The sequence below is a fragment of the Cydia splendana genome, chromosome 15 (genome assembly GCF_910591565.1).
Source record: "Cydia splendana chromosome 15, ilCydSple1.2, whole genome shotgun sequence".
Classification (NCBI taxonomy): Eukaryota; Metazoa; Arthropoda; class Insecta; order Lepidoptera; family Tortricidae; genus Cydia; species Cydia splendana.
Genome location: NC_085974.1, coordinates 6,605,634 through 6,624,106, shown reverse-complemented (window position 1 = coordinate 6,624,106; position 18,473 = coordinate 6,605,634).

Genomic DNA, 18,473 nt, shown 5'->3' with positions numbered 1-18,473 from the left:
GTGGGTAAATGAAAATTAAGTATTCATAGTAATTAGGTGGTTTTAAGTATAAGAGTAATTAATTTATGTTCATCATCATTAATTATGGATAATTAGTGTGAAAATGGATTTAATACGTACCTTGAGTTTATTTTGACCGACATGATAAATTGAGCCGTATAATTTCTGTTACAGAATTCATAGCTCCTAAATATTAATAAGAGTAAAAATGGCGGCTCTCAATTTATAGCATCCCTAAAACTGCGATAAAAAACGTCCGAATCGATCCACATAAGTCAACGTAAAATTCGATACTTACTAATAAATACAAATATTTGACACACTTCCTCTAAACGTGCACATTTGGGTTATCTTTCTGTGTTACATTTTTACTGCCTGCTGTAAATTAGATAGCTGATATATAACATGGCCAATTATGAGAAAGCTTTGTCGTCAATAGAGTACCTGTGACGGGTAGTTCACGCCTCGCTGGTTGTTGTTTGAAGGCTTGATAGGGACAAAGCTTATTGCATAGCAGTTGTCACGCGTTTCGGTGATTGCCGGGAGTCGTTTTGTTTTATGTGAGTTGTCACGCCGAAGTTATATCAGTTATAATCAGTTGGTTTATGAACATAACGGCATGATTTTATAGCTTTGCTGCTTTTCTCTCTTGTCATGTTTTAAAAATATGTGCTACAACGCATAACGCTTTCTTATACGACGATGCGATAGGCAGAACAGCAATTATACATTGACAGTACCTCAATGACAGTATCTCAAAATTCAAAAGTTAAATAATTTAAAATATGTATGTATATTGTTTATAGTACATTGTGCAACGTGGGGGGTAAGTGAATTATTGTACAAGAGTCTATATGTCGCAGGCATTTTGTAAGAATCCGCCGTTTACAAACGGCTTCACGTTTGTAAAATGACGACGCCGTTTGTAAAATGCCGAAGGCAAATTGTAAACGGTCCGGCATTATGTAAAATACCTTTTGAAATTAACAGCGCCGCGCCGTTTGTAATTTGCCGCGGCATTTTGGTCGAATTAGTTCTTTAATTTACCACGCGTGGCGCTGCACATCAAAACTATGAAAAACGCTTAATTTAATAGAGTTTTGCCTTATAAGTACATCTTGATTCCGTGTTGTTTGTAACCTCTAACATACGTTTATGAACGTAACGGTACGATTTGAAGTCTTGCTGTTTTGACCTTGGCTCAAAGTTTTTTCCTAATTTAATTAAAAAGCTACGGAATACGGATGTAACATGGGTATATTTATAACCTATTTTATTCTCAACTTTACGCCCTTGTTGTGCAATCTACTATTTTATTGCAGGAAAATTGGCTGCGTACAAAGCTACTAACTAACTGTAGCTGAAACTTATTGTATCTGGTGAATTGCCAAAATTGTTTTTTTTTCTTATAAGTACTCATGTTTTTACTTCACTTCGTATAGGTATATATTTTATATGTTTGATACAAATTGTGTGATTTAAATCTAAACTACTGTCTGATATCGGTATAACTTAATATTAAGATTTTTTAATACTACAACGACGGCAAACAAGCTTGCGGCCCGCCTGATGTTAGGTAAGTGACCATCACAGCTTATGGGCGCTTGCAAGATCTCATGATAAACGTGACATTTTAGTGTAAAGGTGCAAAGACAGACGTACAACCTGAAAATTCTGAAAATAAGCCAGTATCCCCCACTCCCTTATGAGGAAGTATGAGCTCCCTTCCGAGGTTTTCCCGAGGGTCTACAGTATGGGGTTCTTCAAAAAAGGAGTAAAAAAAAATGTTTTTAATTTTAATCTATTTATTTCATAAAAAAAGCATATTTACAATCTTAAATTAAAAAGATTTTTTAAGTTAAGGAGTCTAGGTTATAATTAATTATACACTATTACTTATTAATTTTATTGTTTTTTTATAAGATAGGGATTCGATTATTCTCTCATTTTAAGCATATGTGTTTCTTTATAATGTATCTAGCTTGCCCACATGTTCGATCTTCTAACGAGTTAATTAATTCATTTGGAAATCTATTCAATATACGCGGTACAATGCATTTCCATACTCTTCGACCGTATTCATTGTTTGTTTTTACGATCTCAAACGTTGGAATGTTATCTAGGTTGCGTAACCGTGGGGGTCGCGTTTTTTTGTGTAAGTACTTTATGTTATTGTAGTATTGGGTTACAATGGCTAAGTCTATTTTTTCAAATACAATTAGCACTCTGCAGTAATTGAATAGATTTTCATAATGACTTTTATGTTTATATTTAATTTTCGTAGGTACAATAGTCTTAAGTATACGTAGTTGTAGGTTATAGATATCATTTAGGTAGGTTTTGTATGATCTTCCATAGCTTTCTAGGCCATAGTTTATAACAGAATCCGCCATAGACATGTAAAGGAGTCTTAATGTATTAAAAGGGACTTTGTGTTTTAGTATACATAATTTTGATAGTATAGATTTAAGTTTATTACATACCCGGTGAATATGAGGGCCCCAGTTAAAGTTATGGTCTATAATTAGCCCGAGGTAAGTATGTTCTTTTATTTATAATATCAAGATGATTACATTTACAAGTTGTGCTAGGCATGTGTAGACATTTGTGTTCGTGGGCCACGATCTTTGGAGTGAAGTTGATTTTTTTATACGGCGAGTGAATGTGCATCAGTTTAGTTTTAGCGTAGTTTAGTGACAGACCTAGGTCGTGAGCCCATTTGCACAATATATCGAAGTCATGCTGCATCATGCTTTGGGCAGTTTCCAGATTCTCATGGGCTGTGATTATACATGTATCGTCTGCAAACTGGTATAAAGAACCATGCCGGAAAATTTTACACATATCATTTACGTATAGCAAGTATTCCGTCGGAGCTAAAATTGAGCCTTGTGCCGTGCCGCATAAGGTCGGAATTAGGTCACTCTGTTCGCCCGCTATGCTTACGGCGCTGTATCTATTAACATGGTAATTTTTTATATGTTCTAGCATAGGTCCCTGTATACCATTTTGTTCTAATTTTTTATAAAGTGTAATGTGGTCCAAAGTATCAAAAGCTTTGCTAAAATCAATCATTACGGCAAGTACGTGGTGTTTTCTTTCTAAGTGTTCGTTAATTTCGTCTGTAAACAATGACAAGAGTTGTGATGTACTTTTATTTTTTTGAAAACCAAACTGTTTTTCGTGAATTATGCCATTACTTGATAAGAATGAGTTTATTGAGCTGCCAATATATTTTTCTATTATTTTATCTATACAGGATATAATTGTTATCGGTCTATAGTTGTTTGTATCTGCATGGCTACCTTTTTAGGGTTCCGTACCCAAAGGGTAAAACGGGACCCTATTACTAAGACTTCGCTGTCCGTCCGTCCGTCCGTCCGTCCGTCCGTCCGTCTGTCACCAGGCTGTATCTCACGAACCGTGATAGCTAGACAGTTGAAATTTTCACAGATGATGTATTTCTGTTGCCGCTATAACAACAAATACTAAAAACAGAATAAAATAAAGATTTAAATGGGGCTCCCATACAACAAACGTGATTTTTGACCAAAGTTAAGCAACGTCGGGAGTGGTCAGTACTTGAATGGGTGACCGTTTTTTTGTTGCTTTTTTTTTATTATTTTTTTATTTTTTTTATATGGTACGGAACCCTTCGTGCGCGAGTCCGACTCGCACTTGCCCGATTTTTTTATATATGGGTCTTACCAGCCCTATCTTAAGTTTGTCAGGATAAATAGAACGCGATATACATAAGTTTATAAGATGTGTTAAGACAGGGGTCATATGTTCGGATATGTATTTTATATCTTTTGCCCTTATTTTATCGTATCCTGGTCTTTTTTTGTCGTCTATTTGTGAAATTATTTTATGTACTATTTTTTCGTTAATTTTTTTAGACGAAATGTTAAGTTTGGTGTATTAATATAGATTGTCTCGTCAAGTAATGGCACATTACAATTATTTTTTACACTATTGACATTATCATTAAACTCAATTGCAAATTTATTGGATAACTGTTTCGCTTTTAACCTAAATGACTTAATTAATACATCATCAATTGCTTTAACAATTCTCCCTGTCAATTTATTTATATTTCCCACATTTTTTTAGGATTTCTATAGTTTTGACAAATTTGCTTCTTTGTAAAATTATTTCTAGCCTGACAAATTTTTCTATTGGTTCTATTCCTATATTTTTTGTATATAAGCTCATTTTCTTTGTTACATGGGTCCTCTAGAAATATTTATAAAAGTTCTTTCTTTTTGCTACACATATTTATTAAATTGTCAGTTATCCATGTATTTTCCTGCGTTTTGTTTACAAATATTTTAGATTTGTAATTACATTTATTATAGACTGATTGGTATTCATTAATTATGAGATCGACTAATTCGTTCGGGTCGTCGCATCGCAGGGCCGGGCTCCAGTCAATTTGATTTAGTTCTAGTTTGACCAGTGGCCTATTTTATAAAGCTACAAGTTACAATTTACAAGCGGAAGTCTCGTTCTAACACATAGGGTTAGAAAGAGACTTCCGCTTGTAAATTGTAACTTGTAGCTTTATAAAATAGGCCACTAGTCGTTATTCAACTTGTTTACTAATTTAAAGGTACTTACGCTCGCAGCGCTGATAAGAGCTAATCCAGTTATGTAATGATGGAGTGTACAGGTATTTAAAAGGTCGGCAACGCGCATGTAACACCTCTGGAGTTGCAGGCGTCCATAGGCTACGGTGACTGCTTACGATCAGGCTGGCCGTATGCTTGTTTGCCACCGATGTGGTATAAAAAAAAAGTACCTACCTGAAATAATTGAAATAATTTTACTTTTGTGTTGTGTACGAGGGCTGGCTGGTAAGTCTCCGAAATGAAAGATTAAAAAAAATATAATTAAAAAAGTAATAATGTCATTCTAACCTCTTGGCTTTTACGTTAATGCGGAAGCAATATCAAGTTTTTATAATATAAATAATAATATATTAAAGCGACCTAAAGAAAAACTGTATTCATTTTCGTGAAAATGGAAAAATCGGAAGTGCGTGCGGTAATTAAGTTTTATGTTTTGAAAGGCAAAACTGCAACACAAATTAAAACCAAACTGGATCGCGTTTTAGGATCTTCTTCGCCTTCTTTAAGCACAGTTCACACTTGGGTTGTCGACTTCAGACGTGGTCGGCAGAGCTGTACAGATGCTCCCCGCAGCGGACGGCCCAATGAGGTAACGACTCCGGAAATTATCAACAAAGTAAAAAAAATTGTATTGGATGATCGCCGTGTGAAGTTGGTGGAAATAGCAGAGATGGTAAACATTTCAAAAGAACGTGTTTTTAACATTTTGCACCAACACTTGGAAATGAACAAGCTCTGTGCTCGTTGGGTGCCGCGTCTCTTAACAGACGAGCAAAAACTAACCCGCAAGGATGTTTCGACGGAGTGTTTGAAGAAGTACAGGCATAATCCTAACGAGTTTTTACGTCGCTACATAACGGTTGACGAGACGTGGATCCACCACTACACGCCTGAGACAAAAGAACAGTCTAGGCAGTGGACAAATCGGGGTGAACCTGCCCCTAAGAAAGCAAAAGTGGTTTTGTCAGCCGGTAAAGTAATGGCAACCGTATTTTGGGATTCCAAAGGACTGGTTTTCGTGGATTACCTTCAAAAGGGAAGAACCATTAACGCCCAATATTATGCTGATCTGCTACAAAACCTCGATAACGCAATCAAAGAGAAAAGGCCTCATTTAAATAAGAAAAAAATTTTACTCCATCAGGATAACGCCCCTGTTCACACGGCTAAAATTGCAATGGCTAAAATCGAAGATTTGCACTACGAATTGTTACCTCATCCCCCGTATTCACCAGATTTGGCCCCTTGCGACTTCCATTTGTTCCCAAATCTCAAAAAGTGGCTAGGCGGACAAAAATTTTCGTCGAACTCTGAAGTCATAGAAGCTGTTAATAGGTATTTTGAGGGACTCGAAGAATCGTTTTTTAGAAATGGGATAATAGCCTTGGAGAAACGTTGGGCCAAGTGCGTGGACTCAGAAGGGACCTACGTTGAAAAATAAAATATAACATTTATATATATTGTCTTATTTCTGTGCCGTTTCGGAAACTTATCATCCCGCCCTCGTATCTTATTTTTCCTTTGTGCACCTATGCGATTACGTACTTACGTAGACTGCAGTACCTACTCGTAATGCCTACACACATATAAACACAGATACGAGTACCTAGTTTAAATATCGACGTGTGTCAACACTCCCATTCAATTTCACCAAATAAATACTACCTACGTAAAATACGGAATAAATTATTTCAGCGGTATAAATAATAGGCTTATTCGAACTTTACAATTTTGACTAAAAATTTAATATTATAATATACTTACACTTACATATGTATTTTGACTTGATTTGATATTTGTCATTTATTAAATTTAAACTGTTGTTGAGTCATACTATAGTATTTGTCAAACTCGGTGGGTAGGGTGACACATCTCCATATAATTTATAACCTAAAAACACCAAATCTGACAGTTGTCGTACACATCGAGTTTGAAAAATACTATAGGTAACATTAAGCTAATTTTACGGCTCAGGTACTTTTAATCACTCAGAAATGATTCGGAGAGCCTACACTAGGTTTCCATTTTCATTATTAATTTGATATTAATTTCCTTTGACACGCATATGCTACTATATTATTGCGGCGCTATGCGACGTAAGCGCCACCCGCCGTAAGGTACCTTTTGCCGTGGAACGTCACATATCTTTACTATTTCATATCTAGTGAATCTCTAATTCATTTCCCGAATCGCGCCGATTGTCAATTTCCATAGTAAAATGAATGGTAGTGCTGCTGTCGCTGGAAATGGACTGTAACCTCATGTATAATAAGTATGATGCACAGTGGGTACTTATTATGGGTATTAATATGAAATGAAGTACATCTTTCTACAGTACGAATACCGCTTCAACATTGTTGGAATACCTAAACAGATTTGGAGCGCACTCATACGCTGCGGGTTTGCCTAACGAACTAAACGGTTTGGAGAGAGCGCCATTGTAGAGAACTGAATAAATTGAAACGATTTACCTTTTTTGAAGACCCTAATTTATAAAAGAGCGAATTTCGGGTTGATTTAACTGTCATTGTTGAATTTTAAGGTCCGTTTTGCAATCAACGTTCCTTTTTTTCCGTACCATTTCCATTTATACACGCAAACATTTTGGATGTTTGTTTAATTTACGTATTGGCTTATTTTTTAATTATAAACATCTTCCGGATTTCCCCTATTATTTACTTGTTAGATTTTAATTTATATTTAACTGATATATTACATTAGGTGCTTCGCGAAATGGGATACTCATAAATGTTATGGTTGTCTATAACATTGCCTTATTGCTTTTTATGGGCTATATTATTCAGTGTTCAGCTGTTTGTGTAACCCATAAATCATGGTTATCTGTTATAAATGACAGCCAATAATTTGTACATATACGGTACCCTAATATGCTATGAAGGTCAAGGTTTTAGCTACCGTTAAACTAGCCAACTTTGCCCGCTTTAAAAAAATACATTTTTTAAATAAAATACCTACTCATGTTGTGATCATAATACTCATGATTTCATATTTCAATTTTTGAATCATCAACGCAACTTTTTTTGGCAATTTTGATGGCGGGTAAAATTATATCAAGTATTTGCCAACATTACCCATTTTGTATTGAAAGCTCAGTTCATAAGTCGTTGAAACAATGATCACTTCAAGATAAAGAGTAATCCTAGCCTTCCCTTCAAACATATTGGGGTTAACTATGTAAACTTCTGTACAAGATAGGTGGGCAATGTTACCTACCCGTTTCAGCTCTTTTCCATACAAGTCTCAATACAGTATTGTCAAAGGTGAATATTTTCTTACACTTACTTCTTTAATCACGCCAGAAAGCCGAAACACTCACTTTACAGATTGCAGCCTTATCATCCTCAGCGCCACTTGGACCATCCCACTAACCCGGGGTTAACCGGATAAACCGTTAACCCAGTGTCAAATTGTACTCCAGTAACTCCAGGTTTAACCGGTTAACCCCGGGTAAGTGAATGGTGCAAGTGGCCCTTATAGATCAAACTTTTATCCTCCTACAGCACAGTATTAAATATAATGACAGTAGACTACTTTCAACCATTTAGGCCCACTTGCACCAACCCACTAACCCGGGGTTAAGCGGTTAAACCGTTAACCTAATGTCAAATTGTAGTGGTAACCATGGTAACTCTACGTTTAACCGGTTAACCCCGGTTTAGTAGAATGGTGCAAGTGGGCCTTATTTAAGTAGGTAGGTAATTCTTAGGGCGCCTAATCTCGTACGCAACGGAGAGGGTGTAAGGCTAGAAAAAAATGGTATTAATTAGAAGGAAACGAAAAACATTTTATTGAGCCATCTGTAACTTAGGTCTTAAAGAGTTGACTTGAAAATATATTCTAGTTTCCGTGTGAATTTTTAATGGCATTTAGTGCTCAATGTAAAAATTCAATATAAAGCTATATTATTGCGTGAGTTCCTTCTATGTATATTCAGCCAAGCGGTGCCCTTCTGACAAATACTAGACACAACTCAAAAAATTACTTAAACTGAATAATACTAATGCGCGCAAACAACAATAAACAGCGATCTTATAGCTAAAAACTAGCAATCTCTATCTGTTGTTTTTTTTTGGGCGCAACCCGTAGCATACTTTACCTATTTATGTATTTAATAAAAACCGGGCAAGTGCGAGTCGGACTCGCGCACAAAGGGTTCCGTACCATAATGCAAAAAACGGCAAAAAAAAGGTCACCCATCCAAGTACTGACCCCGCCCGACGTTGCTTAACTTCGGTCAAAAATCACGTTTGTTGTATGGGAGCCCCACTTAAATCTTTATTTTATTCTGTTTTTTGTATTTGTTGTTATAGCGGCAACAGAAATACATCATCTGTGAAAATTTCAGCTGTCTAGCTATCACAGATCACGAGATACAGCCTGGTGACAGACGGACGGACGGACGGACGGACAGCGGAGTCTTAGTAATAGGGTCCCGTTTTGACCCTTTGGGTACGGAACCCTAAAAATGATCTACTCAGCATAAAATAAACTCTGGTAACCGTCAGTTTACTTAACAAAATGGATCGTAGAGAAACCAGTCTATTGTCTGCTTTATAAACTCCCTGATTTCCGTTACAATGAAGCCACAGGTGGTTAATATTTGCAAAGTGGCTCGATACGTATTCTTTACTCAATTTTATTCTTTCAAGTTCTGGAAATTACTCTGGCGGATGATATATTTTTATGGAATTTGGCTATTTACTTTGAACTCTGTGATATTTTTAAATTTACTTACGAGTATATTTAAAGTGTCATTCTATGGAACTTGCTAACTATGTAAACAAAAGTCACTAGTACATTCAGATACAATTTCAATATGGCGGTTTGTTTACATAGTTAGCAAGTTCCATAGAATGACACTTTAAAGGTGCAGTCGTAATCCTGCTGTATCGTGATTTTTTCGTGTGTTCATGGGACGTAATAATTTTGTATGGGGCGGCGAAGTAGGTAAGTATTTCATCTTTCTACGTCTACGTCCCATATAAACCTACGTAATATCGTTTTACGCGGTTCAGTATGCAGAAATAAATAATTTTGTTCATGATCTGAGTTTAGTAATTTGACTAGGACGTTTTTTGCTCAATATATTATGATTAAATGATATATCATCCCCTATCCTCTCTAATCTACCATCCTGTGGAAAGATTAGAGCTTTTAAATAAATTCAAATCAAATTTCCTTTTTATTTCCGGCAACTAAGACACAAAGGCACGGTCGGGGCAGCATCGCTCGGTCTTACATTTCATTAAGTGTTACTTAAAAAAAGGGACTCTTTGTGGTGGCTTCGGCTCCGCGCACACCTCCCAAATGTCCGGTACACCATTGTTTCGTGATGGAAAAGACGGAAATCGATGGTTTTCACACGCGTAACTACTTAAGATAAGGGTCCGGAAAGAAAATAAGGAAAGATCTTAACACCGAAAAGTTTTTGACCAAACTGTAATTTTATATACAAAAGCATATTTACCCATATACGCAATTCACCCAGTTACCTTAACAAATTTCCTTTTTTAGATCAATATCGATGTTCTATTGTTTTGTAATTTCCATGAAAGGTTGATCTTTAATTTTTTAATTCCGAAGGATTATGCCCGACGGGACTTCAAACCAATGCTACTTTGCTTAAAAATACAGCCTTATTGAGCTTAATCAAAAACACTTGAGTGAATCCTTAAATTTAGCTTAATCTTGGTTGATTTGTGCGAGAGTGTCCTACAGGCAATAATATTTTACAATTTCCCGGCGATATAAAACAAAAAGTGCTAATAACATCATTACATCGTAATGATGATGACGCCGATCAAAATAACCACCTGGCGTGCAAGGGTCTTTAGTGTGTCGAATTAACCCTTCGTGTTTTGTTGGTATTAGATCCGTGCATATCGACCGCGTCCTAGTTGGCAGTGTGGCTTTTCAAATATTGCCTACGCTTGATGTCAAGCTATTGTCAACGCCACCAACGCCTTTGCAAGTATAGGTATGCACTGTGTTGGCGGTGGGTACAGATTAAGGTAGTGCATAATTGTTATAATTGTTTTCCATCATATTTTCTCGGAAACGTTCGTTTTCGTCATGCTGCTTCAGTCAACTTCAGTAGTTTTTGTAGGTGCCGAGACTGACTGTAATGGCAAGACACGTTCATCGTACATTTTCGTGAAAAAACAATGGATAATAATTATGCGCTAAGTACGTTTGTATGCACTGTGTTGGCTGTGGGCATGTGTTTTGACACTTAACCTGTTATCGTCATCCATCATCATTGCCTACTGCTGAGCATAGGTATCTCTTCGAGTAGGCCACTTGTCCCAGTTCTGAGCTAATCTCATCTAGTCGGTGACCTGTGTGACTCCGCTGGAGTTGCAAGCGTCCATAAGGTATGGCGGCCGCTTACCATCACGTAGTGCGCCTCTTAAACCTCACAACATTTACACGTAGCAATGTACAAATTGCAGAACATTCCCAAAAAGCGGAAACGTTCTCGAGAATGTTCTCAGAACATTCTGCAACATGGAAATTTATTGTTCCACCATCTTGATTTTTTCCAAAAAAAATTTTTTGTCATAGGAATCTAGAGGCCTCTATCTCCCGCCATGCCAAATCTCAGCGCGCTCGCACCAACTTGAAAAAATTAAAAAAAAGTCGGCCATTTTGATTTTTTTTAATGCAGTTTGTTGTGTCTCGGGGTCCTCTATGACATTTGGTCGAGCACCCCCCACCTAGGTCTGACCGTTTGGCCGGGCCGTCATACATTTTTCTGACCGGAAGCGGTAGACCAAAAGTCGGAATTTTCTTGGGGTAAGGATACTACACCTAAACTATCATGAATATTCATGGTATAAACTACGATAAATAAATAAATTCTCGTTCTCGATAACATTCTCAGAAGTTACCGAGAAATTATCACGTGGAAAGTTTCGCAACTTTGGAAAGTTCTCGTGCGTGCATTGCTATTTACACGTTTAAAAAAAAACCGTCCAAATGAATGTTTGTAAATGTAAATATCATGGGATTTTTATTTCAAAGCATTAATTACATATAAATTTGGTGTACTTTTGAACCCTCGGTTTAATAAGCACTTTTTTACCTACTGTAATTCGGCGATATTTATCCTTCATTATTGTGTTCGTTGAAAACCCGCACAATGAAAGACATCGGTTACACGCTAATTCTGGCGCCATCCTCAGTTCAGTCCATCATTCTGGTCAGAATGGCGGGAGAATTATGACATCGGTTACACGCTAATTCTGGCGTCAGTTCAGTCCACCATTCTGGTCAGAATGACGGGAGAATTATCGTGTAACACGCGGACTGATGGACTGATGGTCTGGACTGATGAAAATTTAAATTTTTTGATAATATTCGTCAGTCCGTTTTGAATGACAGAAAACTGATAGGAGACTGATCGTGTAACCCTTTTTGTCATTCTCGCGTCAGTCACCGTCCATGCAACAATGGAATGATGGACGGAACTGACGCCAGAATTAGCGTGTTACCAATGTCTATTGTCGTAATTTTATCAGTCTGGACTAATCGTCTAACCGTGTCCAATTTCCATCATTCTGGCATCAGTCAAAACTCGAATGGAATGATGGACTGAACTGACGCCAGAATTAGCGTGTAACCGATGTCAAAGGGATGATCTAATCAAAGTTTGTTTTTTGCGAACATCGAATGAATGAGAACCGCATTCAGAATTGAAAATAATGATAATTTGTATAATCCCACTAATATATGAATGCGAGCGACATACACGGAGGTTATTACAATAAAATCATATTATAAAATCGAAATACGCCTCTTAGAGAAGTTAATTTATGCGCGCAATCCAAGTGTTCAATTGTGTTTGAAATTGAATTTAGCTTAAAAGTAAATTTCACTTGGAACTTTTCTTTGAATTTAACTCAGGCCTTTTCCAAATGCTCTACAAATACTTTTAGGTCCCAGTCAATATTTGCGACGTTTTCAATTCAATCGGTTGCTCGAAAACCCGCGGCTCGAAAAAAAAGGGCGATTGGTTTTTTTTTTTAGCCTACTTTGGTGTCCCACTGCTGGGCAAAGGCCTCCCCTCGTTTTCTCCACTCGACCCTGCATGTCATCGGCATTTTCCCACCATTTGGGGTAGAATGCGTCCAAGTCGTCCCGCCATCTCCTTTTCGGTCTGCCTAAACCCCGACCTGCACCGTCTATTGTGTTCCGTGGGTCCCACTCAGTAACCATTTTGGCCCACCTTTCTGGGTGCATGCGGCAGACATGTCCAGCCCAGTCCCACTTAAGCTTAGCGGTCTTGACGCCTACATCTACAACTCTAGTTTTGGAGCGTAGTTCCGTGTTTCTGATTCGATCAGTTCTGCGAACACCTAGTATACTACGCTCCATCGCACGCTGGCAAACCTTGAGTTTAGATTTTAGAGCCTCAGTTAATGACCAAGTTTGTGCACCGTAAGTTAGGATGGGCAGGATGCACATGTCAAGGAGTTTGCGCTTAAGACACAAGGGAAGGTCGCCCTTCATTAGCGCTTTCATGGACCAGAAGCTCTTCCAGGCGTTCTCGATATGTCTATCGATTTCGAATATATATTAAATATTTATATATATATTATTAGTATATTTTTATTAAATATCTTTTACAGTTGTAGTGCATAGTTTTCCATCGTATTTTCTCGGAAACGTTCGTATTTGTCATGCTACTTCAGTTTCAGTCAACCTGAGTACTTTTTACTGAGACTGACTGAAATAGCAAGACACGTTCGTACGTTTCCGTGAAAATACGATGGAAAATAATTACACACACTAAAACAATGTTTGACAGCGAATCAGGCCGCGTAGTCAACGTGCCAATCGTTAACGCTCCGTAGCGTATCGTAGTCATCTCTCTCTATCACTCTAGCACCTAGGGTGCTTAGCTAATGTGCAATCATTAACGCTCCGTAACGAACGAAACGCAACTGTCACTGTCGCACTAGTAGGGAAGAGTGATAGAGAGCGATGACTACGATACCCTTTGCTTTGACTACGATACGCGCTTCCTTTCTCATTCATGATTGTACCTTAATGACTGCAAGGAGCAGTCGCGACGCGAAAATCGAAGTTCGCAAATTGCGGGAATTTTTCTCTATCACTCTAATTACGCCTTCATTGGAGTAAAAGAGAAATATCCCCTCAATTTGCGAATTTTGATTTTCGCGGTAGCACCTCTGATATGTAAACGATGTCATTTAGTTATCATTGAATGGAACGGTGAATGATAACAACATGACATTATTTTGTGTCAGAATGTAAATTTGAATTGGCCACCATGATTTTTAGGGTTCCGTACCCAAAGGGTAAAACGGGACCCTATTACTAAGACTCCGCTGTCCGTCCGTCTGTCACCAGGCTGTATCTCACGAACCATGATAGCTAGACAGTTGAAATTTTCACAGATGATGTGTTTCTGTTGCCGCTATAACAACAAATACTAAAAAGTACGGAACCCTCGGTGGGCGAGTTCTACTCGCACTTGTCCGGTTTTTATTATTGTATATTTTACTTACAATACTTTAAACAAAAATCTGACATTATTGAAGCAATTTACTTAACGTCGAAAATATTGTAATATACTTACTGTGAGAAAATGACTTCCTTCTGAATATGCTTTTAATAAATGTTACTTTATAAACATCGAAACATTTCCCGGAGATAATGCCTGTGGGAGATTTGACAAGAATTTAATAAACATCTTACCAAACCAGATACCCGTGTAAGTTAAAAATATATACAAAATGACTTACATCTGATGTATGAAATGTCTGTGGCAGTTTTGACGGGAATTTAATAAACATAATTCATGGAATGCTTTATCATTTAAATATTGCTTAATAATAGGAATGTACCAAGAAAAGTCTGCAGCGATTTTGATAGCCCAGCCCACGCAGTGCAAGTGTTATTTATACGTCATAATTTCATAGAAGTTTGACGTTTAAGATAACACTTGCACTGCGTGGGCTATCAAAATCGCTGTCGACTTTATGGTCTAACTCTACTATAAAAGATCTACGAAAAGTGCAACACTGCGGTGAATAATTCACAGAAGAAATAAGTATAAAAAGTGTTTTGTATAGTATTGTATTTGCTTGAATTAGGGGATTAAGGAATCAGGCCTCACAGTAATTTTTAGGGTTCCGTACCCAAAGGGTTGAACGGGACCCTATTACTAAGACTCCGCTGTCCGTCCGTCCGTCCGTCTGACAGTTGAAATTTTCACAAATGATGTATTTCTGTTGCCGCTATAACAACAAATACTAAAAACAGAATAAAATAAAGATTTAAGTGGGGCTCCCATACAACAAACGTGATTTTTGACTGAAGTTAAGCAACGTCGGGCGGGGTCAGTACTTGGATGGGTGACCGTTTTTTTTTGCCGTTTTTTGCATTATGGTACGGAACCCTTCGTGCGCGAGTCCGACTCGCACTTGCCCGGTTTTTCTGTGAACCTGCAAACTGTGGAATGAGCTCCCCTGAGGTGTTTTCGCCGGGCTGTGAAATAGGTTTTCTCAAGATGCTCAGTAAATAGGGGTCCCAGACGGTCGGGGCCTTATGTTGCATTGGCAACGAATATGCGATCATATTATTAGGATTATTTATATATATACCTACAGAGTGTTTGTTACCTAGGTTTTATAAGCTTTAAGGTGGTAATGGGTAAGTAAGGTATTTTGGAACTTGATAAGAATGTTTGATCTAAATTTAAGAATTTCTAGAAAAATGCTAACCCATAATAACTAATAACCATGTAAACGAACGTTACCTACATTTAAGGCGCCTTTAGTTCAGGTCGCAGCTCGCTAAGTAATGGGCGAACAGCCGTGTGTGCCCAGGATCGCGGAAATTATTGTTATTATATTGTATGTCTTTCCCATCACGGAACAATGGTGTTCCGGACCTTTGGGAGGCGTGCGCGGAGCCGAAGTCAACACGTAGAGGCCCTTTTCACACTTTAACCCATGGAGCGCCCTACACAGACACGTGTGCTGGTAACTAGTATAGGAGTTCCATACTACGGTAATTCTGGGGCGCTCCAGGGGTTAATGAAATGTAAGGGGTACACCGAGCGGATGCTGCCCTTACCCGTGTCATGGGACGAACGCAGAGGCAGCACCCGCCAGGGTGTAAGGGCTATTGAGAGTTGATGGAATCTAAAATTAACTAGGTTATTGGGTGAAAGCGATGGACTAAGTACTGAGCTATGGGGTAAAAAACCGGACGCCTGCCTAATAAAACGGTATGCAATTTTATTTCCGGCAGACGGTGACTCGCCCTCACAAGATGGGCCCCCACAAAAAGCGACATCTAGGATGGCTCAAGGGCAACACCGGTGTGAGCGGCTCAGGGGTGTCGAGAGGTGTGCGCCGCTTTCTACCCAGTGGCTGTTAACAGCCACTGCCAACTCGCGTCTTATGCATATTTCACTTCCACCCCTGGAGCTTATAGCTCTAACGACTCCACTCTGGCCGGCCGGCTAAGGCAAGCCAGAGGCAGAGAATCCTGTCCAATTATTATATTTATTGTTATTAGGGTTCCGTACCTCAAAAGGAAAAAACGGAACCCTTATAGGATCACTCGTGCGTCTGTCTCTCTGTCTGTCCGACCATTCCCCCTCCCTTTATCTCAGAAACTACTGGGTCTAAAATTTTGAAATAACAACACAAAATAGTTTTTTACCTATAGATAGATGACAGAAAAACCTATTAGAAATGTGCAGTCAGTCATGCGTTACTTAGTTTTTGATCCGACCACTACGGGTTTTTTAAAGACATTTCATGCACTTTCCACATAAAAAAAAAACATTGTTAAAAATTGGGTAATGTACGGAACCCGTGGAACGCGAGTCGGACTAGCAATAAAAACAAAATCCACCAATAACAGAATTGCGCATTTTTAGAAGCAATTTTTATATTTTTAGCTTTTATGAATAAATTAATTTATTCGCTTAAAACTCCACATACCTATTTAACTAAAATTACATTTAAAAACAACACAACAAAAAACTTATGACTACCAAAAATAAATTAAACTAAGAACTAAACAGACTAAGCTAAAAACTACCTAACAAGTAAAAACCTACAAATAAAATTGGCCCCAAGTCTGTGCCGTCCGGTAGGGTGCCCAGAAGGCTGGTGGCGTTCGAATAAATTGTAAAAAAATAATAGTGCGTTTTAAACCTATTTCGTTCGTGTAAATCGATGAAGTTAATAGAGGAAGGGATCAAAATTCCTATTCATATTTTTGACAACCCTATTAATGACATTAAAGGCACTACGATCTTTTAAAGACTGCTGGCTGAACCCACGGCACCTTAAATTAAGCTATCGGCTGTCATTTTAACACTTGTTAAAAGTTTTTTATTCTATGTACATAACAACGGCAAATCGTTTGATGTATTTATGGTATAGAATTCGTCAATTTGTAAGGTAACGCTAGTCCAATTTGTGGAAACTGGTTGTTGTGTCGAATTATTGCCGGTTTCAAATGGTGGAAACACAAATTAGTGAGTGAAAACAGATAACATTCAGAGGAAAACAAACTAGATAAGATGATCGAATAAGGTATGCTGTATGCTGTTCTTATATTATTTATTAAGAGGATAGCGGAGGACGGCGTTTCCATACAAACGTAGTTTCCATTTTCTCTCTGGATTATAGATTTTTGAATGCCCCTTCGTTTGAATTTTTCAATTTTATAATCATAATAGGAGTTAGGAGCTTTTAAAATATTGTGATCGACTATAACTAGTTAGGTGGTTTTACGGCACACTATAGCATAGCAAAAGGATTCTCATGCTGGGCCCGACACGAAGCGTGGGTTTGTTTTGAGAACACTCAAATCGAATGATAAATCACCGCCATGTTCATTAAGACTGTAATAAAGGGCAATCCAGTTATTTACCGGCCTCCAAATTAATTAATTGCGTAATTTATTGGCAAAGTATCGGCTTGACTCGTTTAAGAGCGAGAATTTAAATCAATTAGAAATGTAAAAAAGGTAGCATAATACTAATTAATATCTTCGTAACGTTGCCCCAGGCGGCATGTTTCCTCGAGTCATTTTGGAAGGCTGGGATCCGCTCGGGGATTAAGTATCCCAAGAATTGGCCTATGCCAATAAAAAATCAAGAAGGTCAGATGGCAGTCACTTTAATAAAATGTCTAAACGTACACTAGTTTTTATTACAGTGACTGCCATCTGACCTTCCAATCCAGAGGGGAAACTAGGGGACTAGACTTAGGCATAGTCCGAATTCCTTAAAATGCTTTGTCAAGAAGTGATTGTTAAATATCACCAATAACTAACTAGGACGGCAGTGACGGCACCAGTGATGGACAAGAACCAATTATGGATATTTTTTTTTCGTAAACTCAATTTTAAGAAACAGACACTATATTTTTAACAACAACAATGTGTTCAGATAACTGATGGCCATAATAACTAGGAAAATCATAAATGGTGGGCTTTAACTTTGGTACGACACGGGGTTCGAACCCTCGACCTTTGAATGTCGTACGCCTTACCTAGGCCACCAACGCTCCCAATTTGTTGCATAATACCATCCACGGTTAATTACATTCTAGAAAGTTCGACATGCAAAATAGCTCGAACTCGGACAGTTTGCAGGAATCTAAATTTAAAATTAAAACCAGCAAGTCAAATAAAAGATTGGGAAAATACAGATGAGTTTGCTAAACTAAGATATTTGGCCGTTAATTTAATTTGGCATTAAGATTAATGATCAGTCAGTAACGGTTAATGGTATTAATTTGACTAGACGTAGGACAATTTGTCACT